The 25,881-nt window shown below is 46.7% G+C and overlaps 1 protein-coding gene and 1 pseudogene across 4 annotated transcripts in view; one reads left to right on the forward strand and one right to left on the reverse strand.

Annotated features, from left to right (window-relative positions):
- SMOX (spermine oxidase) overlaps nucleotides 1-17,950 on the reverse strand; it is a 41,449-nt gene extending 23,499 nt beyond the window's left edge. For 2 of the 4 annotated variants that reach the window (XM_060186909.1, XM_060186891.1), the window contains exon 1: nucleotides 17,738-17,950. The gene's annotated coding sequence lies outside the window, so the exon portion shown is untranslated. The remainder of the gene's footprint in view (nucleotides 1-17,737) is intronic. The other 2 variants (XM_007539552.3, XM_007539553.3) reach the window with 2 other exon arrangements.
- Nucleotides 17,951-21,320: 3,370 nt separating this feature from the next.
- LOC103128693 (ubiquitin-conjugating enzyme E2 D2-like) lies at nucleotides 21,321-21,759 on the forward strand (annotated as a pseudogene).
- The last annotated feature ends 4,122 nt before the right edge of the window (nucleotides 21,760-25,881 follow it).

The following is a 25,881-nucleotide window of genomic DNA, read 5'->3' on the forward strand; positions in this document are numbered from 1 at the left end:
ACAATAATAATTACAAAAACAACAAGGGCAACAAAAAGGAAATAAATAAATAATTTTTTTAAATCTTAAAAAAAAAAGAAAGAAAAATTTTAAAGAAAGAAACTCCAGGTCAAACTCCAGGTCAGCCCCACAAGCTCAGCTGTCATCCCCAAGCAAAGCTCCTCGTACACTGTGTCCCATTTGTCTACAGAGATATCCTCTGCCCAATAAGTAGTCACCTCTCCACAAGCAGGACCCACAGTTGTCCCTTCAGATCCAAATCTTTTAGGGGCAGATAAACCCCATGTCCCTGAGCCCAGGGAGAGGTCAGATGTCTGAATGAAGATCATGCTGCTCTGGGATGCTCCTCGAGAGAGTTAAATCACACAGAGAGCGCCTCTTCCCCCTAATGAACAAAAGTGGCCATGGAAAAGTACATTAAAGGTAGGGATAGGTAGCATAATGGTTATGCAAAGAGACTGTCAAGCCTGAGGCTCCGAAGTCCCAGGTTCAATTCCATGCATCACCATATGCCAGAGCTGAGCAGTGCTCTGTTAAAATAAATAAATAAATAGGGAGTCGGGCGGTAGCACAATGGGTCAAGCGCATGTGGTGCAAAGCACAAGGACTGGCGTAAGGATCCCGGTTCGAGCCTCTGGCTCCCCATCTATAAGGGAGTCACTTCACGGGTGGTGAAGCAGGTGTCTAACTTTCTCTCCCCCTCTTTGTCTCCCCTCCTCTACCCATTTCTCTCTGTCCTATCCAATGATGGCAACAACAATAATAACTACAACAATGGGGAAAAAAATAAGAACAACAAAAGAGAAAATAAATATAAATAAATAAACAAATAAATAAATAAAATATCCATTAGTACTCAGCCTCAGTTTCCACATCTGTAAGTGGGAGTGTCCACCCTCGTGCCAAGGAAGGCTAGTCTAACCTCATCCCCCTAATCCAGCTTCCCATGTCCCTGTCAAAGGCCAAATGGCACAGGTTTCATGGCAGCACCCTTAGTAATCCATAGGTGGAGACCCCCAAGGTCTAAAGTCCCTCCTTCTGACCAGGACCTCACACCCCAACTCTGAATCCCATTCCAGGAAGTTGTCAGCCACAGTAAAGACCACAAAGTTGGACACTGCCCAGTGCCCTTGGTGACAGCAGAGCCAGGCATGAGCAAGGGAGGATGGATGGGAGGCAATGCTCACAGTCATTCACTCCACTGAAAGGAAGGTCTCTAAAAGGGCAAATATACAGAAAGAAAAATAGCCTTAAGACTAAGAATCAGGGAGTTGGGTGGTAGCGCAGCTGGTTAAGCGCACATGGTGCAAAGTGCAAGAACCGATGTGAGGATCCCAGTTGGAGCCTCCAGCTCCCCACCTTCAGGGGAGTTGCTTCACAAGCAGTAAAACAGGTCTCCTCCCTCTCTGTCTTCCCCTCCTCTCCCCATTTCTCTCTGTCCTATCCAAAATCGATGACATCAACAATAATAACTACAACAACAATAAAAAACAAGGGCAACAAAAAGGAAATAAATAATAAATATTTTTAAAATCTTAAAAAAAAAAAAAAATAAAAGACTAAGAATCAGCCCTGTCTTGAGGTACCAGGTCCCCATGATCCTTGGGGAACCCCAGGGAGAAACAAACCACTTTTTTCTCTCTCGCATTCTTCCCCTCACACGCGTGGGCGCACACACACACACACACACACACACACTCTGTCTCATTCTCTCTCTGTCTCATTCTCTATCACACACACACACTCTCATTCTCTCTCTGTCTCATTCTCTCTAACACACACACACACACACACACACACACACACACAGTTATATTTCACTTAATGACCCAGCTCACTAAACAGTTCCCTCCCTACCTAGCACACCATGGTTTTTATACTGATTCTGGAACTAAATCACAGTGGTTTGAATCTCTATGTATTAGATGAGCTATCTGAGTCCTCAAAATGAGACTAAAGAGTATCTGCCTCAAAAGGATATGTGACAATACAGAGTGCCTAGTTCAAAACTAGAGATACAATAAGTCAATACTTATTGTCCTACAAGACCAAGTCTGCACATGATAGAAAAAAACCACAGGGAAGGCTGGGTCAAGAGACCAGACATGAGTAGGGATGAGGGGAATCACAGACCCTCCTATATGGTGACTTCAGAATAAGACTATTTATTGTACCTTAGAAAGAATTATGGTCTGATGACAGAGGAGGAGCAGAGGACTAGAAGAGAAGTGTCATCCACTTACTGAAGATTTTTCAGCCTCCCAGAGAAGGGCTATGAAGCTGCAAGTGAAATAGAACCACACATGCAAAGACTCAGAAGTGCTGGTGACAAGCTCAACTCACACCCCTTTTTCCTCCCTCAGCACTCAGCCTCTAAACCATCAGCTAGTGCAGGGAGACCCATGGTTACACTCACCTGACCAGCAACTAGCACCTAACATTTAGCATGCACCTGTAGGCAGAGCTATCCCCAGTCAAAATTGAGCCTGGAGGACATCCTTGAGCTTCCCCAGCAAGTAAGCTGACCACTGGCGGAGGTAGACAGTAGAAATGGCAGGATGGCCCCAGCTTCCTAGAGAGCAACAGGCCCCACAGGCAGTGTCCCAACCCTTCAGAGAAAGGAGAGGAGGTAAACAGGGTGGTCAGTCACTCAGCAAACACTGCAGGCACTATGGATCCAGAGCACTGTGCAGTACAAAGAAGAGCAGTGAAAAGACTCACTGGACACAGATCCAGGACATCCTGGGGTGGGGAGGAGATGTCGGCCATGCAACTTAAGGAGCGAGGGTGGTGGCAGTGGTGAAAAGACCAGAGATGAGGGTTGTCAAAATAGCTCACCTGGAACAGTATGCATTTGTCATGCACATAACCCAGAGCCCAGCCCCTACAGCACTGGGGGAAACTTTGCTACTGTGGTATCTTTCCCTCTGTTTCTGTCTCTCAATCTAAAAATGTCAGTCTGAAGCAATGAAGCTTCAATGACAACAATGAAAATAATGAAGTAGAAAAGCTAGAAATGAGCACAGGCAAGGCTTGAGAGAAAAGAGGGTTCAGGAGGCAGAAAAACAGATTTTTCATTCCTTCAGAATGTTTACTCTTCACACCAATTAGATTCGTTACTATCAAAAATAGTTGTTTGTTGATCAGGAATGTGGAAAACTGGAATCCTATCTATTGCTAGTGGGAATATAAAGTGATACAGCCACTATACAAAGCAGTTTGGTGGTTTATGTATCTTAGAACTCTGCCTGCCCACAGCCCTGCCCCACTAGGGAAAGAGAGAGAGGCTGGGCGTGTGATCAACCTGCAAACACCCATGTTCAGCAGAGAAGCAATTACAGAAGCCAGACCTTCCACCTTCTGTACCTCACAATGATCCTGGATCTATACTCCCAGAGGGACAAAGAATAGGAAAGCTATCAGGGGAGGGGATTGGATATGGAGCTCTGGGGATGGGCATTGTGTAAAAATATACCCCTCTAATCTTATAGTCTTGTCAATATTTCCATTTTATAAATAAAAAAAATTTAAAGCAGAACTATCTATCATAGAATCCAAGAATTCCTCTCACAATAGTCAAAAGGTAGAAGTCCCTCACAACAGCCCACAGAAAGATAACTAAGGACAGTATGTATTGATACATACAGTAGAATGCTACCCAGCCTTAAAAAGGTAATTGGGACACTTGCTACAACATGGATGAACCTTGAGAACATTATGCTAAGTAAGTAAATTGGACACAAAAGAGCAAATGCTGTAGGATTCCACTTCTATGAAGTCCCTAGTCAAAGTCATAGAGTCAGGAAATAGAAATGGTGGTTTCCAGGGACTTAGGAGAGGGAACAGGGCAGCTAGAATTTAATGGTCAGAGTTGCAGTTTTGCAAGATGACAAAAAGTTCTGGAGCTGGATGGTAGTGGCAAGTGTATAGCACTGTGAATGTCCTGAGTGCTGCTGAGCTGAACACTTAAAAACAGTTGTGTTTTGTGATGTGTTTATATTGTGTGCTTTTGACCCCAAGAGCATGTCTGGAGAGTGCTACTCTGTGCCAGATGCTGGGGTACAGCCAGTCAGGACCTCCCCTGGAGGAGCAACAGGTCACAGGTGACAATTGTCACAAAGGAAAGACAATGAGAGGAGAGGCTGCTGCTCTGTGTGGGGAGGTCAGGGACGTCTCTGCTGAGGTGATACTGGGGCAGAGGTGACAGACAGGAGAGCATTAAAGGGTAGGAAGTATTGTGACCTCCTGAGGACTCACAGAATGGCAGGATGTGAGGTTGAAAGTAAAGGTAGGATCAGGAAGATATGGGAGATAGATGGTGACAATGCCAAGACAGATCCTGACAAGGTTTGTGTCAACTAATGGTCCTCTCTCTTTTCAGAAATTTTTTTTTTTTACAAGAGCACTACTCAGTCCTGGTTTATAGTTGTGGTGTGTGAAGGACTGAACCTCAGAGCTCAGAGCCTCAGGCAGGAGAGTTTCTTTGCATAGCCATTATGTTATCTACCCCCACCCTAAGACTCTGAATTTTCTCTCCCTCCCTCTCTCTCTCTTTTATTTTATTTATTTTTTTGTAATTAATATGTTACTCCCTTTCTCTTCCCCACAAGCCTGTGAGGTGGAAAAGAAGCTGAAACCACCTAAATTGGTACAAGACCTCTAATTGGAAGAAGCATCCAGGTGGTCTGATTACTGAGCTCAGCTGTCACCAGATCTGGGGCCACATCTCATGCCCCCAAACACACAGTCCAGAACCATCACCACCCCCAGCTCTGATTTATGAAGCATTGCCTGCAGGATAGCCCTGACTCCTGAGCTGGGCCAGATAGAGACACATCCTCTCTGCAAATAGTCCTGGGAGGGGTGAGCTCACAGCAGAGGAGGTGGCTTCCCCAAGAGGTTGCTCCTCTCTTGTTGCCAGGAGCCACAGCCTCTCAGCTCTGGGATGAAGGAAGACAGCCCAGTCAGCACTTTCCACCGCCTCTTTTCAAACCACTGACAAGAACCCAGGCTGGGGAGACACACTCAGCCCAGGCACAGTTCCTTCTTGCTGGCCCCTCGTGACAGCACAAAGTCCCCAGGAGAGGGGGGAAGGGTGGTCCTTCAACAGGCCTGAGCCATGAGTTCCCCACTCTGTCTAGCCTGGGTCCTGCATCCCCTGCCTCATACAAAAACTCTGTAGCCCCTGCAGAACAGCTGCCTAAGTCTCACTGGGATCAGGCAGCATCTGTGGGAAGAAAATTCTCCTCCATATCTCCCATCCCTTCTATAGCTGAGGACTGGGAAGCCCAGGAGGGATGAGATGGCAAAAAAAAAAAAAAGTGTTTGTTTGGCTTTATTATTATCTCTGGGCCATTGTGCTTGCACAATGAATCCATTGCTCCTGGTGCCCCTCACTTCCCCCACCCCATTTTACCTTCTTTATATTTGATAAGAGAGAAAAACAGAGAGAAGAGGAGAGAGAGAGAAACAGAGAGATAGCTGCAGCACTATTTCACCACTAATGAAGTTTTCCTTCTGCTGGTGGGGACTGTGGGCTTGAACCTGGGTCCTTACACATGGTAACATGTGCTCAACTGGGTTTGTCACTACTCAGACCCTCCCCCTTCACTGTTAACTCTTTTCCTGCAGAGTTCACTGTTCTTAGGGCCCCTGCTCAGCTTACTTTTGCTTACTTTTACTGCAGCCAAGTAAAAGTGGTATGTGTGATCACAAAAGTAGAACATCCTGAAAATGTCTAGCCAGCAGGTAAGCCCCCCAACAGATCTCTGTGGGCTGGGGCTCCCTGAGTTTCTCTAAGCCCACAATACTGAAAGTTCACAGCCTTGGCCCATTTCACAGACGTGGCTCAGAAAAGGCCACAGGGCTTGGAGACAATGAGTCCTCTTTTGCCTAACGCTTGCTAGTGCCCAGGCCTGAGCATAGCCTCTGAAGCGGCCCTTATCCCATCTCAGCATTCTCTACACACTGACACCACACTTTAAGCTAGGCACCCCAGGCTACCAGGAAGCATCCTGAGTAAGCCTGGCATCCTACCCAGTGGCACTGCCAAAATCTGAGGTTGCCACCCTGAGGTCACCTTCCTCCCAGTCATCAACTCAGTGAGGGAACTGCTGTCACCCTGTTACTCTGTCTCCCTGTCTCCCTGACCCCTGAGAGGCAGGCTCAAGGCTTGCCAGGCACCGAGCTACACCAGGTCAGTCCTTCATCCATGGCTTCAGCCTCCATAAACAGGAATAGGACAGTGGTCTGACTGCTTTTGTCCATGGAAAGATCCTTCTCAGAGGAGTTTAATCATGGTCGCCTCTAGACAAACCTCTCATCTCTCTGAAGCTAAGATTCTCCCATTCTGGTAATTTTAGGATGTTTTAACTGTGCAACAAGTCCAAGCACAGTCTCTCCAGAACACAAAGAGTTCTCCATAAAGTTTAACTCTGAAATAGGACAACACCCCCCCACACACACACACACATACACCCCCACTCAATGCCCCTAGCCAGAGTGGGGAGCAGGAAGGAAAGCCAGCAGTGTTCATTTCAGATCACACATGTAGGCCTTGGCCCATGACTTAATCCATAAAACACCTACAGAGTAAGATGCTAAGCTTGGACAATAAGCATATTCTTCAAGTCCTTTTGTTGAGTTCAAAGGAAGCCTTAACAACTCACCAGCTTCTGAAATCAAGAAGTGTCTGTTCAGAGAGTTCTTCCGTCATTGCTGCTGCTATTTTTCACTGGGCATGCTGGAGGTTTCAAGTAAGGCAAAGTGTTTCATGTGAGAAAGTTCACTTAATTCCCAAGTCAATGTCCCCTCTCTTCGCAAGAGGTAACTGAGAGGCAGAGAAGTTCTTCAAGTTGCCATCTGCCATGATGCTCTCCCACTGCTCACTGAGTATTATATAATAAGGTCCAGGACATAATCTTTCTTAAAACCAAAGTAAGTGAAGTTCATTAACTTTTCTTGAGTTACTTCACAGACTGACTCAAAAATTGTGCAGTAATTATGTGTGATTTTTAAAAAATAATTTTCTCAAGTAAAAGAGAACAGAGTGTTTGGCATTTAAGGACTTCATTTTAAAGCCTTCCCTAGGAGTGTTTGCTCATTGGTGGTCCTGCATGTCTCCTACTTGAATCATCTTAAAATTTAGCTGACTCAAGGTCTAGTTTGCCAGACCACAAAGAAGACCCATCAGCCCCTCCTCCCTGAGGTCAGGAGTTCAGGGGAGCTGGACTGATTTGAGGGGACTTGGTTGTGGGTTTGGAGACTGCTTCTAAAGGGGTTGTGGGGTCAAGAAAAGGCACTGGGAAAAATGTCCCAGAACCAGGGCTTGAGATTCTCTACATTAGCTGGCACTGCTAGTGTCACCATCTCTAAAATAGGGTGACAGCTCAGACCTTGTGGAGTAGAGGAGAAAGAATAAGAACTAGGGGGTCTGCCAGGGCCTGGCACAAAGCTGACAGAGAGTGACTAGGTGCTTTGTTCTGTTTTCTAATAAATTATAACTAGCTTCCAAGTGTGTCCTCTCCTGGTCTTAAGTCAAACCTTCCTCAGCATGCTGCCCCAAAGCAAGGGCAGACAGAGGCTCAAGGAATCTATACGGGCGGGGGAGTGTAGCTGCTTGTCCTCCGTCCTCTATGCTCCCCTTGGGTTGAAGAGATCAGGAACAGCCCTGGGCTCTGACCTAAAGAGACACAGGGCCAAGGGTGCATGAGCCTACGTGGCTGAGGAAGGGTGGGAAGGCTCATGGGACATATACAGCCAGGGCCTCTGGCCAGGACACTATCCCAAAGTGGTGACTTCTCCTGGGCTGCTGTTTGTAATGCCACACCCCAACTCCACCCCCATCCCATCCCCGCCTGCTGCTGAACAAGTCCTCATACCTGACAGGAAGTAAGGTGTGGCAGGGCTAAGGCAGGGTGGCTTCCTGACTGTCCCCACCAGCCCCAGGAAGGTGGTAGGGTGGGATTCCTAAGCTCTTGGGGAAATGATTCTGAACTCTGAGAATGTGAGTTTAAAGGGGCATGTGAGCAACCTAAATTGGCCCCCTGCTTTGAGATGTGAGGGAGTACAACCTTTTTCTGGGGAGGCCCAAAATGAGGTGAGAAGACCACATCCCCCCAGCCTCTAAATGCACCCCTGTCATATTTCCCAAAAAGCATGTTCTGATCATGCCACTACCCTGCTCCAAAGCCTTCCATGGCTTCCCAGGGCCCACTGAACAAAGACAGCTCGATGCCACTGACCACGCCCCCAGTGTCCACCCTCACCCTCTGTCTCCCATACCCTCTATCAGTTCTCTGACCCAGGACCCAGAGCAGTCTGTGACAGCTCCTCATTCCACCCATTCTCCCCTCCCTCCTGCTCTCTTCATGCTGCAGGCTCCTCCTCCAGAAATTCAGGTCTGGCTATCCTCCCCCTCAACTCCTCCCCTGCAGAATATTACTCCTCTGGTCTAACTGGGACCCCATCCCAAGCCTGACTATTCTCTCTGCTGGCTTTTGTGTCTCTCCTGTCACCTTCTCTGTGCCCGTCTCAGGACGACACTGCCCATCTCACTAATAACAGCCAAGAGGCACTGGAGGCCATGCCCCTCCCAGGAGTGGTGGTGCCCTGCTGGTCATTCTCTTCATTTTCTTCACCCTGCTGGCTCCCGCCCTCTTAGAACCCCAAAGACCAGGGACAGGCTACTGTGCCCTCCCCTCCCAGCTCCTCCTCTTATGTACTTTTCCTTCACTGATTATCCACACAATGCCTAGCCCACCCAGCCTAGCTCCCCCAGGAAGCTCTGCCCATCTTCCCATCTTTCCCTGGCACCCTAGGCCCACCCACCACCTGTGGGTGTACTTCAGTTTCTCACGAAGCAGCACCTTTTTGCATCCAGTCTGGGGGGGGGGGGGTGAGCAGTGGGGAGGTCTTCATAGGCCCATTGTTAAAAAGTTGTGAATCTTTTTCCCCCTGGTCAAATCACCTGGGGAAAACAGCAGTTCCTTCCCTACAACGCTCATGAAGAGCTTTAATTCCCTTCAATGCATTCTGAATCTCTGGTGGAGGGTGGGAGTGGAGGGATGTGGATTGGCCACATTCTGCCCTCATTTGACCTCTGCACCCAGGAGGTTTTGTAGTCCTAGAAAATGCCACAGCCTCCCACCCCACCACCACCACCCCCCAGCAGTAGCACCCAGGCAGGGGACAAGGGGGACAGGACTGGCTGGGCCTACTGTTCTTTTAGACAATGTGGAGGACATCTGAGGAGCTGGCACTGCCTGGGACCCAGAATCTCTGCTGGATCCCACTTTCCTGTGGGTGAGCAAACTTCCCAGCCTCCTGGCCATTATGAGAAGGCTCAGCTTACCAGCACTGTCAGACACTACCAGGCTATGTAGAGCTCCAGGAGCACGGGGCCTTGGGAAGCCACTAGAGCAGACTGAACTGTGCTTCCCTGAAAATTACTCGTTCAACCTTGCCACCAGCATGCCAACCTTAACATGAAGTCAGGGGCTGGGCAGTGGCACACCCAGCTGAGTGCATATAGGACCCAGGTTCAAGGCCCCACTTCCCATCTGCAGATGGGAAGCTTCATGAGTAGTGAAACAGTTCTATAGGTGGGTCTCAATCTCCCTCTCCCCTTCCCCTTTCAATTTCTCTCTGTCCTGTAAAATAAATATTTAACATTAAGTCAAACCCAAATTGTATCAAGCTGACACTCCACACAGCAAACCCTATGACGTCCCCTCCTGTCAATTCCCCAGGAATGGAAATGAATCCCTAAGTTTTGGGGAAACTGAGGTATCAGAGGAGAATAGACACTTGACTATAGTGACTCAACCAGAGGTCCAGCAGAATGATGCACCCAGGCATCCCCACTGCCCAGGACACCCACCTACCAGCTCACACAGACTAGACCAGGAGAAAAATACACACACTGGGAGGTGGGGAGTTTTGAGGAGTTGGCAGGAAAGGGGAGGGCTTGGCAGCTGAGGAGACTCTGCTGCCTCAGGAGAGGGTGTCCTGTCTGGAATTACAGTCAGCAGTGGCCCCAATCTCCCTGGCCCCACACTGGCTGGAGGAAGGGTGCTCACCCCAGATTTGCCACCCAAGGGGCCAGGCTCAGCTGTGGGCACAGATAAAGCACCCTGTGTGCTGCCGGCATGGAACCTTGCCCTGCGACAGCCACCTTATGACAGCCTTCCGCAGGCTCAGGAGCTGCTCATAGTCAGGGTCTCTGTGTTCCTGCCCTGAAACCCAAGTATCTAGAAGCATCTCACCAAGCCGTCCCCTAGTATCCTATCCACAGACAGGCAGTCCTTGGACCAGGACCTTGCTTTATTTTTGGCATCACCCAGGAGGTTGGCAGAAATGCAGAGCCTCAGGCCCCAGGCCAAACCTGCTAAATTAAAGCCAGCAGCATAACAAGCTTCCCAGGTGATCCAACAGTATGTTAGAGTTTGGAGAGCACTTTTTAAGGCCACTGTTACAATTAACTCATTGCACTTATGGCCTATAACCTTCGATGGCTCCCTGGGGTCCAGTGAATCAAGTCCAGACTCAACAGCTTGGCAGTCACGACATTCCCCAACTTGGCTTCAACCCAGCTCTCTCCAGGCAGTACTCCTCCTCCACCTAGTATACATTTCCTCTTTTGTGGACCAAGCCATCCAGAACTTGAGCACCCTCTAAAAACATCTTCCAGGAAGCTGGCCTGGACTATACCTCATCATATCACACCTGGCAAGGCTTTTATTTCCTGGGAAGTAGGGACCATATCCTGTGTTCCCAATGGCTCCAAGCATCAGGCTAGAGCACAAAAGATGTTAGTGCTGACAGCAATTAACAAAGCTCGGCATCCAGGGTCAAGAAGTCCACCCTCATCTCTAGCCTGTCAGCCTCCACTTCAACTCAGCAGATAAGGCCTCACACCACATGGACAAGCCTCCTGTTAGCTTCCTGCCAGAGAAGGGAACACACCATAGTACCAAGAGTCTGGTGGTTTCCAGCAACAAATTGATGGCTCCATGCTTGTTTCCCAAATCACAAGAGAGAATGCCACTGACTCTGCCTCCCTCTCTTCCTGGGGTACTGGCAGGATCACCTGAGACAAACAAGCAGGTCTCTTATTAATCTCTGAGACTCAGAATTTGGAACAGTGGCTCAGAAGTGGCTAGAGTGCCAGACTGAAAAAGCTTGAAGTCCTAAATTCAACTCCAGGCATTGCATGTGCCAGAGTGATGCTCTGCTTCTCTCTCTCTCCTCATCAATAACCAAATCTTTTAAAATATATTAATTTGGCAGTCAGTGAGGTAGTGGAGTGGATAAAGCATCAGACAGTCAAGCATGAGGTCCCTAGCACTGCATGTGCCAGAGTGGTGCTCTGCTTCTCTCTCTCTCTCTCTCTCTCTCTCTCTCCCTCCCTCCCTCTCTCTTCCTCTCTCTCACTAACAAATGATTTTTTTTTCTCCAGGGTTATCACTGGGACTTGGTGCTAGCATAATGAATCCACCGCTCCTGGTAGCTATTTTTGTCCTTTTCTTTTTCTTTTTTTTTTTTTTTGACAGGACAGAAAGAAATTGCGAGTGGAGGAAGAGACAGAGAGATACCTGCTGCAATACCTGCTTCCATGCTCGTGAAGCGTTGCCCCTGCAGGTAAGGAGCAGGGACTGGAACCTGGGTCCTTATGAATGGTGACATGTGCTTAACCATGTGTACCAGCACCCACCCATATATATAATAATCTGGAGCAGAGACCCCATCCTATGTGGTCAGCAGGCTCTCACTTGGCTAGTCAGCCAGGCCCCTGGGGGACCGAGTCACCTGCAAGCAGTGTTCTCATGCCCAAACAGGAAAACCACCAAGGACAAGGAGGGCTGCCACACCCTACCCCAGGCTGGCACCCAAGGGAAGTCTTTGCACTTTTACAGTGGGTCTGTAAGAAAATTCACATGTGAGGCCTCAAGGAGTTCCTGCTTTCCACAACCTCTGGAGAGCAAAGAGAACAAGACTCTCTAATCCCATTTCACAAACAGGGAAGAACGAGAATGAGGCCAAGGAGCGAAGGGCATAAGCTCTTCTCAGTCCCCATCTCACTGTTGCCTCAGCGGTGTTCCCACAGACGAGCTAACCTGACTCAGACTCCATCCAGGCTTCCCAAGACCGAGTCAAAGCTCCACTTCAAACATTCCTGATGAAAATTTATAACAGAATGATCTCCTGTAGCTCCCCTATCTGAACTCCCTGGGTTTCTCTTTGGGGACTGGGATCTTAAGCAAATGAACTGGACAACAGAGTAATAATGTCCAACCAAGGGGGTAGGAGTGAATTTTGATAGTGGCTGAAGCAGGGGTTGTCTTTGTATCAGAAACATCCAACCTCTGGGCAACCTGAAATCACAATGTTTAAGACACCCAACTCCTCATGTTGTGCCTAGAGGCCTTTCTGAAAGAAAAGAAATGGAGCATAAAGCAGAGAGATTCAACTTCCCACTCCCAGTGAGAACCCCTTCAACCTTTCCAAGGGTGTGACTCCTTTCCAACAGCCCCAGCCCCAGGCCAGACACTTCTGGGAGTTAGGAGAAACCACTTGTTCATTAAAAAGCCTTCAGCTAGCATTTGGGGGGGGGGGAGCTATGGGAGAAGTACAGGGTAGAGTGATTTAGGGAGTGGATTCTGAAACCAGCTAGACTGGGTTCAAATCCTTTCACTACCGAATTACATGACTGTGCCTGTCTCCTATCTATAAAATAAGAATCTAAGCTACCTTATGGAGCTGTCAGGAGGATGAAAGAAATGACTTGCAAAGTCCTTAGGACACTGTCTGACACCCAAGACTAGCAGGGTCCTGGGATGCATTGGATCGACCTTCCCGTGGTGCATCCCGTGAGTACCCATTCATTGGGGAAACTGAGGATCCTTCCTAGCCGACTGAATCCACATGGATCCCAGTCACTTTCAAAGCCAGCAACAAGCAGCTCCTGACAGCTTTCAACCTGACCTGTTGACTGGCTACGGAAGAAGGGCAAACGCTAGAAGAAGAAGAAGCAGGGTCCTGGCCCAGTTTCTAGGCCTCTCCCTGATTTCTCCCTCCCAGATGCCCACCTTGCTTCCACCTAGCCCCTAGTGCCAGCATACACCTCTTAGTGATATCACTGATCCCTCTGTCCAGGACCTTATCTCCTTCCTATAACACCTGAGGTCCCCTGGCTCAACCCCAAATTCTTAGAGTACCAGCTGCACAGTCCAATTCTCAGCCGGCTCCTCTGGGAAAAGAAGAAAGTTGTGAGTGGAAAGACACAGGTCTCTATAGAGAGGCACTTAGTTCCAGTGTCTTCCTCACCCTATGAGCTTCCTGGATCCCAGCAGTCACCCAAGACAATGACCTGAAATAAACCCTGGCTACCCGGGCCACTTCACTCCCAGTCAGATCTCACCAGAGAGGGTAAAGGAAATCACTGTCACCAATCCACAGTGACCCAGACCAACTCTACAACCCCCAAGCCCCAACTCCTCCAAGGCATACGGGCTTGCCTTAGGCCTGTCATCTGTACCTTCTCCACTTCCTTTTTTCACATCCCATTGGCCCTCTGAGATTCTTGCAGCAATTTGCACAACTGCTTTTGTGGAAATAAGATTAAAATCCTTGGGTCACTTGAGGTTTAAAGGAGCCACTTGTGCTGACTGCAATACCTAGCTCCCTCTCCTAGCTGAGCCCAGCCAGACCTTCCCGCCTGACTCAAGATTTCCTGACCATCAGCTACATGCCAGATGCTCCAAATACAACAGTGGGCTATTCAGTCAAGGCCCCAACCATTAAGAAGCCAGACAAAGCAAACAGACAACTGTAACAAATGCTTATAGACCTGTAAATCTAACAAAGTAAATAAGGTGCTGTGATGAAATATGGAGAAAGAGAGAATTCTACCAAGGCTGGAAAGGTATTTGTGGAAGGCATATTTAAGATGTGACCTGAAAACCTAGGAGCTGAGCCAGCCCAGTAGAAGGCCTAGGATGAGGCCTGGGAGGTGGCACAGTGGATAAAGGACTGGACGCGCAAGCATGAGGTCTTGAATTCAATCCCCACCATGGCACATGTTAGATTCATATTCATTCGCTCGCTCTCTTGCTCTCTCTCTCTCTCCCTCCCTTCCCCGTTTCTCCTTCCCTCCTTCTCACACCCTACTCTCCCTTTCTCATAAATTAATTAAGGGAGGGGAGCAGGAAGATAGCATAATGGCTATACAGACTGTCATGCCTGAGACACCAAAGTCCCAGGTTCAATCCTCAGTACCACTATAAGCCACAGCTGAGCAGTGCTCTGGTTTAAAAAACAAAACAAGAGAGAAAGAAAGGAAGGAAGGAAGGAAGGAAGGAAGGAAGAAAGGAAGGAAGGAAGGAAGCCTGGAAAAACAATCCAGACAGAGAAAATAACACAAGCAAAGGCCCAGAGGCAGGAAGAACCCTAGGTTGTTTATAAGTTATTCAGGTGTGGCTGTCAAGAAGAATGGAAGAGTGGACAGGATAAGGCAGGGGGAGGTCACATTCAGTAAGTGTATAAACAGTCCATAGTATAGAGGCTCTGATAGGCCAGGGAAAAGCTTTGAAATTTCACTCCAAAAGCAGTACGAGGCTATAGAGGGCTTTAATAGAATGAGATTGTTTCATCAATGTTTTTCTACAGCATTCTTGATGATTATTACGAGGAATTGGAGAAGGGCAAGTGAAGACTTGGGGGTGGGGGAGGTACAGCTACACAATATTCCAGCAAAACATCAAAGTGGCCTGGGTCGGTAACAGTAAAATCTGAGTGTGAGGAACAGACTTGAGATTAATTCTTCAGAAAGAAGCAATAGAACAAGCTGTTGGGCTGGATGGCAAAGGAAGAAGCTGGTGGCACCTAGTTTCCTGTCTTTAATGTTGGATGGGTCATGAAACACTCACTAAGATGACAGCCTACAGTCAGGAAACTGCTGTGTGTATATGAGGATTTTTTTTTGCACCCGAAACATCCAGGATACCATGAATCATCATGGTGGAGGACTGGATAAAGAGACTGAGGCAGGAGATAACATTTGCTACTTAAAATCCTGAGAATAAAAACTATGTACACTTGCAGCCTGAAAGCGGCAAAGTAGTTAAAGCACTGGACTCTCAAGCATGAGTTCCTGAGTTCAATCCTTGACATCATCTATGCCAGAGTGATACTCTGGTTGTCTCTCTCTCATTAGTTAATAAATAAATCTTTTTGGGAGTCAGGAGAAAGCGCAGTGGGTTAAGTGCAGGTGGTGCAAAGCACAAGATCCTGCATAAGGATCCCAGTTCTAGCCCCCGGCTCCCCACCTGCAGGGGAGTTGCTTCACAGGTGGTGAAGCAGGTCTGCAGGTGTCTATCTTTCTCTCCCCCTCTCTGTCTTCCCCTCCTCTCTTGATTTCTCTCTGTCCTATCTAACAACGACAACATCAATAACAACAATAATAACTACAACAATAAAACAACAAGGGCAACAAAAGGGAATAAATAAATATTTTTTAAGAAGAAGTAAGGCTATTGCCTTTATAAAAAAATAAATACATCTTTTTAATAAGCTTTACTTTTATAAGATTTTATTTATGTACTTAATAATGAGACGATTAGGAGGAGAGTGAGAAAGAGAACCAGACATCACACTGGTACATGCACTGCAGAGTATTGAACCTGGAGCCTCATGCTTGAGAGTTCAATGCTTTATCCACTGTGCCACCTTCCAGACTGCGAAGTCTTTTAAAAATTATATGTGTTTAAGATCCAAGTGTCTGTAAATTAATGCTTCATATTAAAGTCATTTTAAAAATAATGAGGATTTGGGTGGTATATAAATAGAAATGAGGAGAGAGAAGAGGGGTTAGGGTATCAAAAGGAGGTGGCATAGCGGGTAGAGTGTCTGACCTGTGATCATGAGGTTTTGAGTTTGATTCTCAGAACTGCAAGTACCAGAGTGATATATTCTGCCCCTCCCTGCTCTCTCATGCACACACAGACACCCATTAATAAATGAATTTTTAAAAATTAAAAAAAGCGGGTGTTGGGTGGTAGCGCAGCAGGTTAAGTGCACGTGGTGCAAAGTGCAAGGACCAGCGTAAGGACCCCGGTTTGAGCCCCCCGGCTCCCCACCTGTAGGGGAATCGCTTCACAGGCTGTGAATCAGGTCTGCAGGTGTCTATCTTCCTCTCCCCTGTCTGTCTTCCCCTCCTTTTTCCATTTCTCTCTGTCCTATCCAACACCGATGACATCAACAATAATAACTACAACAACAATAAAAACAAGGGCAACAGAAAGGAAATAAATATTTAAAAAATCTTTTAAAAAAAATTTTAAAAAGCACAAAAAAGAGGGGCCACGGAATGGAAGCAACTGAGGACAGAGCACTGGAATCCTCCAACAGGGCTCGGCATTGAGTGAAGTAGTTATCCACAAAGACAACTAAGAAAGGTTAGCCAGGGAGGGAGAAAGAAAACCAGAAGCCAAAGAGGATCCACACAAACTTGTTCATCAACAAACCAAGAGAGGTCAATGAAGTCCTACCTGTGGGCTGTGTGGAAACCATGAAAGAAGGTGACAGGGGTTTCAGTGCAGCGGTGGGAATGGAAACAGGGCAGGTAGGGAAGAACTGAAGGAGTGTGTGCCAGGAATAAACGGACAGCTCTCTGCACAAATGTTGCACTGAAAAGTGAAGTGAGTCTGTAGCTGAGGGAGGATGAGGGCTCATGGGAGGAGGATCATGTCAAAGTATGTTCATCATAAGCTGATAGTATTGGAAAGGGAGGGAGTCACAATCAGTGAGGAGCAAGGAGTAGCCCACCTTGGAGCTCAGGTGGAGGCATGCGTACTAGTCGGGAATAGGGATCCTTCTTCCCCTAACAAGGGGAGAGAGAGAGTTGCAGAAGAGAACAGGCAACTGCCCTCACTATGCGCACTCCCAGACACACGCCTACCTTCTCCCAGGTCCACCCACTCCACTGACCTAGGGTTTGACTGGGTGTTCTAACCACCTGCTGTTTGCACCCCCCCCACACACACACACACATACACAGCTGGCTGGCACGAAATGTACCACCACCAGCAGGTTCTGCAAACAACCTGTGGGCACTTCTCACCATATGTGGCAGCCAGTGTGCGTTCTGTCTTTAGGCCATGGCTCTTCTTCTGTAGGGGTGTGAGGGCCCATCACCTACTCTTCGAGCGCAGTGGCCTCCCTCCACCCTCTCCCCAAAAGCGAACACTTGAAGACACCCCCTTCCTTCTCCCAAGCTGGCCTTAGCCAAGCCCTGCGGAACCCCGGACCCCTAGCGAGCCCTACGCAAAGCTGCTCCCCACCCGGCCCTGGCGCCCCCTACCACCTGAGTGCCCGAAGGGAGGGCAGTCCAGCCTGTCCCAGGCTCTCCTCACCGCCCACCCGCGGGGAGATCGCGAGGTGTCCGCGCCGGGCTTTGTCTGCGTCCACGGAACGCGCCCGCCGGGTGCTTCCCTGCCGCGCACCCCGCGGGGTCCGGCCCTGAGCCCGCGCTCTGCCCGCCGCGCTCCCCGCCCCGGCTGGACCCAGCGACCCGGGCGCAAGCAAGGGGGCGCGGCGCCCAGCGACCCCACCAGCCTCATGGAGCGCCGCGCCGGCCGCCCGAACCAGCAGGAGCCCTCGCCCTCCCCGGGCCGCCGCAGCCCCTGGGGACGCCGATCCGGGGCCGGGGGCCGGGAGCCGGGCAGCGGGCGCGCAGTACCTTTCCCTGCTGAGCCCGGGAAGTGAGTCTGCGGCGAGCGATGCTCCAGCCTCGGCCTCCGCCGCTTCCCCTCCTCCGCCAGCCGCCTGGCTTCCTCTTCCAGCAGCCGCCGGGACCGTAGGGGCCGGAGCCAGCCGCCGCGGCCTGTGTGGGGCCCCGCTTCGCCTCGCGTCCCTGGCCCACCCCGCCCGGCAGCTCAGCCCGGCCCCGCTCCGCCTCCGGGCGGGGACCAACCGAGCTCCTCCCCTGCTCGACCCTCCCGTCCCGCCCCGCGGGCTGGAGAAGCCAGACGCCTCTCAGGCTAACAGAAATGCCAGGGTCGCTTCTTCTTTTTTTTTTTTTTCAGGGTAGCTAGCTTCTATAAAGAAACCAGAATAGTGTGGAAACCCTCTGCGTACTGTCTTCTAGTTGATATTCTGCAAACACTACTCCCTGTGCAGTTTCCCATTCGCTCCAGTTGCAGAAGGACGGAAGAGGGCACTTCTGGGTCTCTCCACAGTTTCCTTCTGTTTAACTCTATATGCGCATCTCCAAGGCCTCCGGAGGAAGGTGGAGACCGGCCCAAGGAGCACAAGCCTGCGGTGGAAGCTGGGCTCTACCTGAACCATCTTTCAGGTTGAAGAGAGAGGGAGCCTTGGCTAAACTAGACCCCACTGAGACCCCAACCCCACCCCACCCCCCAGAGTCCAGCGTGGAGCATCTGTCCAGTGGATCTAGAGGTGAGGAAGGGAGAGGTATCCCTGCAAGAGTGGGGACTGATGCGTCCCTGCAAGAGAGGCCCGCTTATGTGCAAGCAAGTTACAGGGTAGTAACCCACTGAATTTCAGATGAGATTTCTTCCCAACAGAAAAGGCCTTCTTCTTCTTTTTTTAATGGGGAGGATTAATGGTTTACAGTCAACAATAAAGTAACAAAAAAATAAGATACAGTAGTTTGTACATGTACAACAATTCTCAGTTTTCCACATAACAATTCAACCCGCTCCAGGTTCTCTGACATCATTCCAGGACCTAAACGCTCCCCCAAACCCCCCACCACCACCCCAGAGTCCTTTACTTTGGTGCAGTATACCAAACCCAGCTGAAGTTCTGCTTTGTGTTTTCTTATTTTCCAACTTTTTAAAATTTATTATCGGTGATTTAATAATGATCAACAAGATTGTGGGATGAAAGAGGTACAATTCATACAACTCCCACCACCAGTGTGCCATCACCTCCACTGGAAGACTCCCTATTCTTGATACCTCTGGGAGTATGGAACAAAGATCTCTAAGGGGCACAGAAGGTCAGAGGTCTAGCTTCTATAATAGTTTCCCCGCTGGACATGGGTGTTGGCAGATAGACATACCTGGAGCCTGTCTCTACATTTCCCTAGTGGGATAGGGCTCTGGGGAGGTGGGTTTCCAGGACACATTGGTGAGATCGGCTGCCCAGGGAAGGCAGGCCAGTGTCATAGTATTACTTTTCAACTTCTGTCTATGAATGAGATCATCCTATAGCCATTCTCTTTCTGACTTATCTCACTTAACATGATTCCTTCAAGCTCCATCCAAGACGGGGTGAAGAAGGTGAAATCACCTTTTTTTAATAGGTAAGCAGTATTTAGTTGTGTTTATATGCTACAATTTTCTTGTCCACTCATCTGTTGTTGGAAACCTGTGTTGCTTCCAGGTTTTGGTTATTACAAATTGTGCTGCTATGAACATAGGTATACTCAGGTCTTTTTGGATGGGTGTGTTGGGTTTCTTAGAATATATCCCCAGGAGAGGAATTGCAGGGTCATAGGGTAGGTGCATTTTTAGCCTTCTGAGAGTTCTCCAGACTGCTCTCCACAGGGGTTGGACCAATGGACATTGTCACCAGCAGGAGGGTTCCAGAAAAGGCCTTACTATTGGAGCAGACTATTCCTTCCACCCAGATTCTCCTCTTCCCCTCTAGAGGAACTCCTAAATTTCCTTGGGGTTAAATGTCTTCATCTGTGAATCTTTCCCTGTCACAAAACAAAGAATGTTTGTGACTGGGCATTCAGTATTAGATTTACTGGATTTGAATTCTGCTTCGATGTAGCCTAGGGGAAGTTATTTAATCTCTCTGAGCTGCAGTTTCCTTGTCTGTAAAACTGGAGTTATAGGACTCTGGGGAGGGAGTGTGTGTGTGTGTGTGTGTGTGTGTGTGTAGGGTGGGGATCCTAAGTTGGGGATAAGAATGTTTTGCAGACACCCACCAAGAGGAGCTGGGAAATTGTACCCATGTGTCAACAACTGTGCTGCAAACTATTAATCCCCCCTCATAAAATGGAAAAAATTTTAAAAAATTAAAATGGAGTTAATTAACAGTACTTACTTTAAAGACTTGTATTAAATAAAAATATTTAAAAGCCAGGGAGTTGGTTCAGTGGAAGAACACCTTAGTTGCATTGTGAGGCTCTGGCATTGCATAAAATGGTGGAGTAGTGCTCTGGTCTCTCTCTCTCTTTCTCTCTCACATGTGCATGCAATAGGAAAGAGAATATTAATATGGATGTGGCACAGAAATAATGAGAAAATTTTCAATTTGGTTTGACATAAACAAACAGAAAATGTATAAGCTCACATAATAGAAGAATCCAGTGATAAAACAAATAAAGAAATCATACATCTCAACAATACCAAAAGCACAAGCTAATAATAAAAAAGTGGCCAAAGGATCTGAGTAGATCCTTCTCTGAAGAAGACATACAAAAGGTTTACAGATGTATGAAAAAATGTTCCACATCACTTATCACTAGAGAAATGCAAAGTAAAACCACAATAAGATGCCACTTCACACCAGTGAGAATGGCCTACAACAGAAAGACAGGAAATAAGTATAGGCACAAATGTGGGGGGAAGGAACTCTGCTTCACTATTGATAGACGTGCAAAATGGTACAACTCCTATGGAAAACAGTATGAATAAACCTTAAATAAATAAGAATGGAAATACCTTACGAACCTACAATACCAATTTTAGGCAAATGTCCAAAGGGCATGAAAACACTAATTTGAAAGGATATGTGCACATTCACAGTAGCGAAAATATGGAATCAACTTAAATGCCCATCAACAAATTAGTAGATAAAGAAATTATGCGATAGGGGCCAGGTGGTGGTGCACCTGGTTGAGCACACATGTTACAATGCGCAAGGACCTAGGTTCAAGTCCCTGGTCCCCACCTGCAGGGGAAAACTTCATGAGTGGTAAAGCAGTGCTGCAGGTGTCTCTCTGTCTCTTTTCCTCTCTATCCCCCCTTCCCTCTCAATTTCTGGCTGTCTCTGTCCAATAAATAAGTAAAGATAATTTAAAAAAAGAAAAAAAGAAATTATGGGATATACACCCAGTGGAATACTGCACAGCCATTAAAAAGATGACATTGAGGACTTCTGTGGCAACCTCAGGAGCCAAGTGGGCGGGCCCTTCAACTAGTCCTGCCCAGCCTGCACTCCCAAACTCTCCGTCTTCTCCAGTTGATCAGAGATCATCAAGGAGGCCTTGTGCCCCCTTGCCCCTTACCTGCACCTCCCCTGCTCCCGTCCAGTCCTGGTATCATTGCCACCCATTTCCCATGATGACTCTGAAGAGAATCCATAAGGAATTGAATGACCTGACACGAGATCCACCAGTACAGTGTTCTACAGGCCCTGTTGGAGATGGTATGTTACTGGCAAGCTATAATAGTGGGTCTAAATGACAGTCCCTATCAGTGTGAAATATTTTTCATGACAATTCATTTCCCAGCAGATTACCCCTTCAAATCATCTAAAGTTGCATTTACGACAAAAATTTATCACCCAAATATAAACAGTAATGGCAGCATTTGTCTTGACATTCTACAGTTAGAGTGGTCTCCAGCACTAACTATTTCAAAAGTACTCTTGTCCATCTGTTCTCTGTTGTGTGATTCCCAATCCAGATCATCCTTTAGTGCCTGAGGTTGCTCAGATCTACAAAATAGAGAAAAGTACAACAGGACAGCTTGGGAATGGACTTGGAAGTATGTGATGTAATTAAAGAAATTATTGGATAACCTCTACAAATAAAGATGGGAACTCTGAAAGAGAAAGTCCTTCTGATTTCCATTTGACCGGTTTCTATGAGCCCATGCCTCATTTTCCCCTGTGCGCATGCCTACCTGATACAACAGTGCTGCGTGTTGTACATACTTGGAACAACAAACTAGAAATACTGTACTTCTGTACCAACATTGCCTCCTAGCAGAGAAGTGTGTGTGTGACAAGCCAGTTCTCCAAGCCTAACCTAGGAGTGAGACTAAAAGCTTTCCTTATTGACTTGAATTTGGATAACGCAAGATGAGGGGCGGTAGGTATGGTGTGTGCTTGGATGGGGAAGAAAAGCTCCACTAACCTGTAGGAGATTTTTTTTTTTAAATACTTATTATATTTATTTATTCCCTTTTGTTGCCCTTGTTGTTTTATTGTTGTAGTTATTATTGTTGTTGTCGTCATTGTTGGATAGGACAGAGAGAAATGGAGAGAGGAGGGGAAGACAGAGAGGAGGAGAGAAAGATAGGCACCTGCAGACCTGCTTCACCTCCTGTGAAGCGACTCCCCTGCAGGTGGGGAGCCGGGGTTCGAACCAGGATCCTTATGCCGGTCCTTGTGCTTTGCGCCACCTGCGCTTAACCCGCTGCGCTACAGCCCGACTCCCGAGATTTTTTTTTTTTAAGTGAAATTCTTTTAAACTCAAAACAGTTAGGAAAAGCCAGGGGAAGAACATGAAGCTGTATTTATTTTATTTAAAGGACTTACATGAAAGTTATGACCAACTAGATTAAAGTCTACCCACACCCTGTATCTGAAGGTCTCAGTTAACAGATCAACATTTTGGTGGATTGAAGCTATTAGTACATAAAGTGTGGGCTTTGTTCCCAAGTCTTTTACATCTCTCTACCCTTCAACTTTCATTCTTTCAGCCCCTCTTTCTTTCATATTCTTTGGTTTGTATGTGGTTTCTCAGTTAACACATAGCTAATAGCTCCTATTTTTCTTATGTTTTTAACTGCTTAGGTCTAACTGGATATAGGGTGAAATTTTCATTTGATGGGAATATTTGTGTATATTTAAAGACTCAATTGCTCTTCTGGAGCTTGTATGTTCAAGAATAATTAATCTGTGTAATAAACTGATGACTACAATCATTACATAATAAAAATTGACATTGGAAGTTGGGTGGTAGCGCAGCAGGTTAAGCGCAGGTGGCACAAAGAACAAGGACTGGAGTAAGGATCCCAGTTCGAGCCCCCGGCTCCCCATCTGCAGGGGAGTGGCTTCACAAGTGGTGAAGCAGGTCTGCAGGTGTCTATCTTTCTCTCCCCTCCTGTCTTCCCCTCCTCTCTCGATTTCTCTCTGTCCTATACAACAACAATGACATCAATAACTACAACAATAAAACAAGGGCAACAAAAGGGAATAAATAAATAAATATTTTTTAAATGACATTGTATCATTCGGGACAAAATGGAAGAAATTGGAAATGCTTATGCTAAGTGAAATCAGTAAAGAAGTAAAAGACAATTTCCAGATGGTTCCACTCAAGTGTAAAATCTAGATAAAAAATAAATTGCAAAAAACAACAACCAAACTGACTCTTAGACTCTGAAAAGCATCATGTTTATCAGAGGGCAGGGAGATAAGTGGAAGGTTCTATTTGGTCTATTGTTACGAAAAGTTTGGATGTTACACATACACATAGGTGTGAGACTATACCTAGAATCTTATAATATTGGTAAATCAATTAAAAATGTAAGTATAAAGTCCATTTACAAAAAAAAAAAAACCTTACTATTCCTTTCCTATATCCCACTTCTGTCTCCTGAAGTCAAATGCCTGCCAGTAGTTCTAGATGTCATTCTCATAGCTCAACTCCTCATTTCTTTTGACTGTCCCAACAAAAAAGATGAAGGTTATATCAGGGTGGCTCTAACTAGGTCACATATTGTTGTTTGGTTCTGTGTCACACACTCAGAAGTGGGTCCCATCTGAGAAAGAGAGATGAAGAATGAATAAAGGTGATTCCAAGGCACTATCTACTATTAGGAAGTGTATGAACTCAGAGCCACGCACACAGAAAGTTCATATATATATTAGCTATTGTTGGAGACCTTCAACATGATTCAGAGATACCCAGTACCTTCTGAACATCCTTCTATGTCTAGAGAGCTTCCTGTGTCATGATGCATCGCTGAAGCTTTTTTTTTTTTTTTTTTTGGTGGAACTGAACAATGTTGAGACAGGTGTCATTCATGATTAATTCAGGAAGACAGTGGCAAGAATGGCATTGGAAGTATGTGACGTTAAGGACAACCATGACAGAGGTGATAAAGTACTTATCCAAAAATGAAAGTACACGTTTCAGACACCCATTGCTCCAAAACAAACTAGCCTTAAAATAGTGCTTCAAAACAGTAATTTCATAACCAATTCTCACAATTCTCTGAATTCATTGGGCTCATCAAGATAGCTTTCTACTGTATATGATGTTGATTAGGGACATTAGCTGGAAGTATGACTGGAGTTGGAACCATCCAAATAGCTTCTTTCTCCACATGACCTCTCCAAAAACCTGGTTTCTTAGAGGGTGAAAATGGAAGCTGGTGGGCATCGTAGGACTTCAGTCAAGAACCACCAGTTTAATATTTCCAATACATTCTTAGGGCTAAAGGTAGTCACAGAGCCAGCCCAGATTCACAAGAAGGACAAAATAATTCTTGATAGAAGGAATAAATGTTGTCTGAATGTGCTAGGGCACATCTGGATGGATTTGTCAACAGAAATGTACTGCCTCCTTGTTTCAGAGACTGCAACTCTGAGATCAAGGTGTCAGTTAGATTAGTTCTTTCTATGAGAATCTGATCCATTTCCCTCTCCTCAGTTTTGAGAGAAAGAAGTTTGCTGGCAATCTTTGGCATTCCTTGGCTTATAAATGCACCCTCTGATCTCTGCCTTTAGTGGTTCAAATTATAATAGAAATTCCTATCTTATCTACACAATAAAGTAAAATCCCCATTTTGTGGGACTTTCTTCTACATAGTGATTCAAGGTTCTAGGTTGATTCCAACTCGTGTCTCCAGCAATAGGAGAGTCTTGTAATCATCTGCACAAAGACAAACGTTAATTTGGAAAAATAATATCACTTCTATTCACATACCATTAGCCAAAACCAGGTACAGTCAGCACTGAACTACAAGGACAGCAGGGAAATGTGTTCTAGCTCTGAGTTCTGGGAATATAGGAAACTGATTTTTGGTCAACAAGCACAGTTTATGTCATGATGGAAATGAAAAAGTTCTAAAAGGAATGGATCACATATCCCTAAGGTCACTATGTTTTCCTAGTCAGAAGTTATGGTGACTTGCTGTATTTGGTCATTTCTTCTTCTTTCTTCCTTCCTTTCTTCCTTCCTTTCTTTCTTTTTTTCTGCCACCAACATTATTATTGGAGCTCAGTGCCAGTACACAAATCCTATCAGTCTTTTTCTTTCTATTTTTTTTTTAACTTGGTAGGACAGAGAGAAATTGAGAGGGATGGGGGAGATAGAAAGGGAGCAAAGCAGAAAGACACCTGAAGACCAGCTTCACTGCTTATAAAGTGTGCCCCCCTACCAGTGTTCTTACCCATGGTAACGTGTGCACTTAGCCAAGTGCACCACCGCCTGGCCCCTTATTTGGTCATTTCTTCACTTGCCTTTGTGTGCATGTTCTTGCCATGGACTGAGAGGTAGAGTATATTTTCCCACCCACTGATGTTGAACTTCACCATATGACCTTCTCTGGTCAAATAAATGGAGTAGATATGGTTATGTGTTCACTTTGAGCCTCATCTTTAAGAATTGTTCCTAGTAGAAAGACCTAAAAAAGACACATAAGGAACTTAATCAAATATTTTCTACTTATACCTAGATACCCTCCTCATCTACTTCCTATTTCACTTCCCTCAACCACTCTAAGTCCAACCATGTCAGATAAAGTAAGGACTGCAAACGCTGGGTAAGGTCAAGCGACCAGCACACTGTAGTGATGGCCCTTTTGGTCACAACCAGGCTACCCCAGCATCGGGGCCCTAGTCAGGAAATCCTTGGATTCCCACATAGACATGATGGGCCTAGACCTC

The sequence above is a fragment of the Erinaceus europaeus genome, chromosome 1 (genome assembly GCF_950295315.1).
Source record: "Erinaceus europaeus chromosome 1, mEriEur2.1, whole genome shotgun sequence".
NCBI classification, from domain to species: domain Eukaryota; kingdom Metazoa; phylum Chordata; class Mammalia; order Eulipotyphla; family Erinaceidae; genus Erinaceus; species Erinaceus europaeus.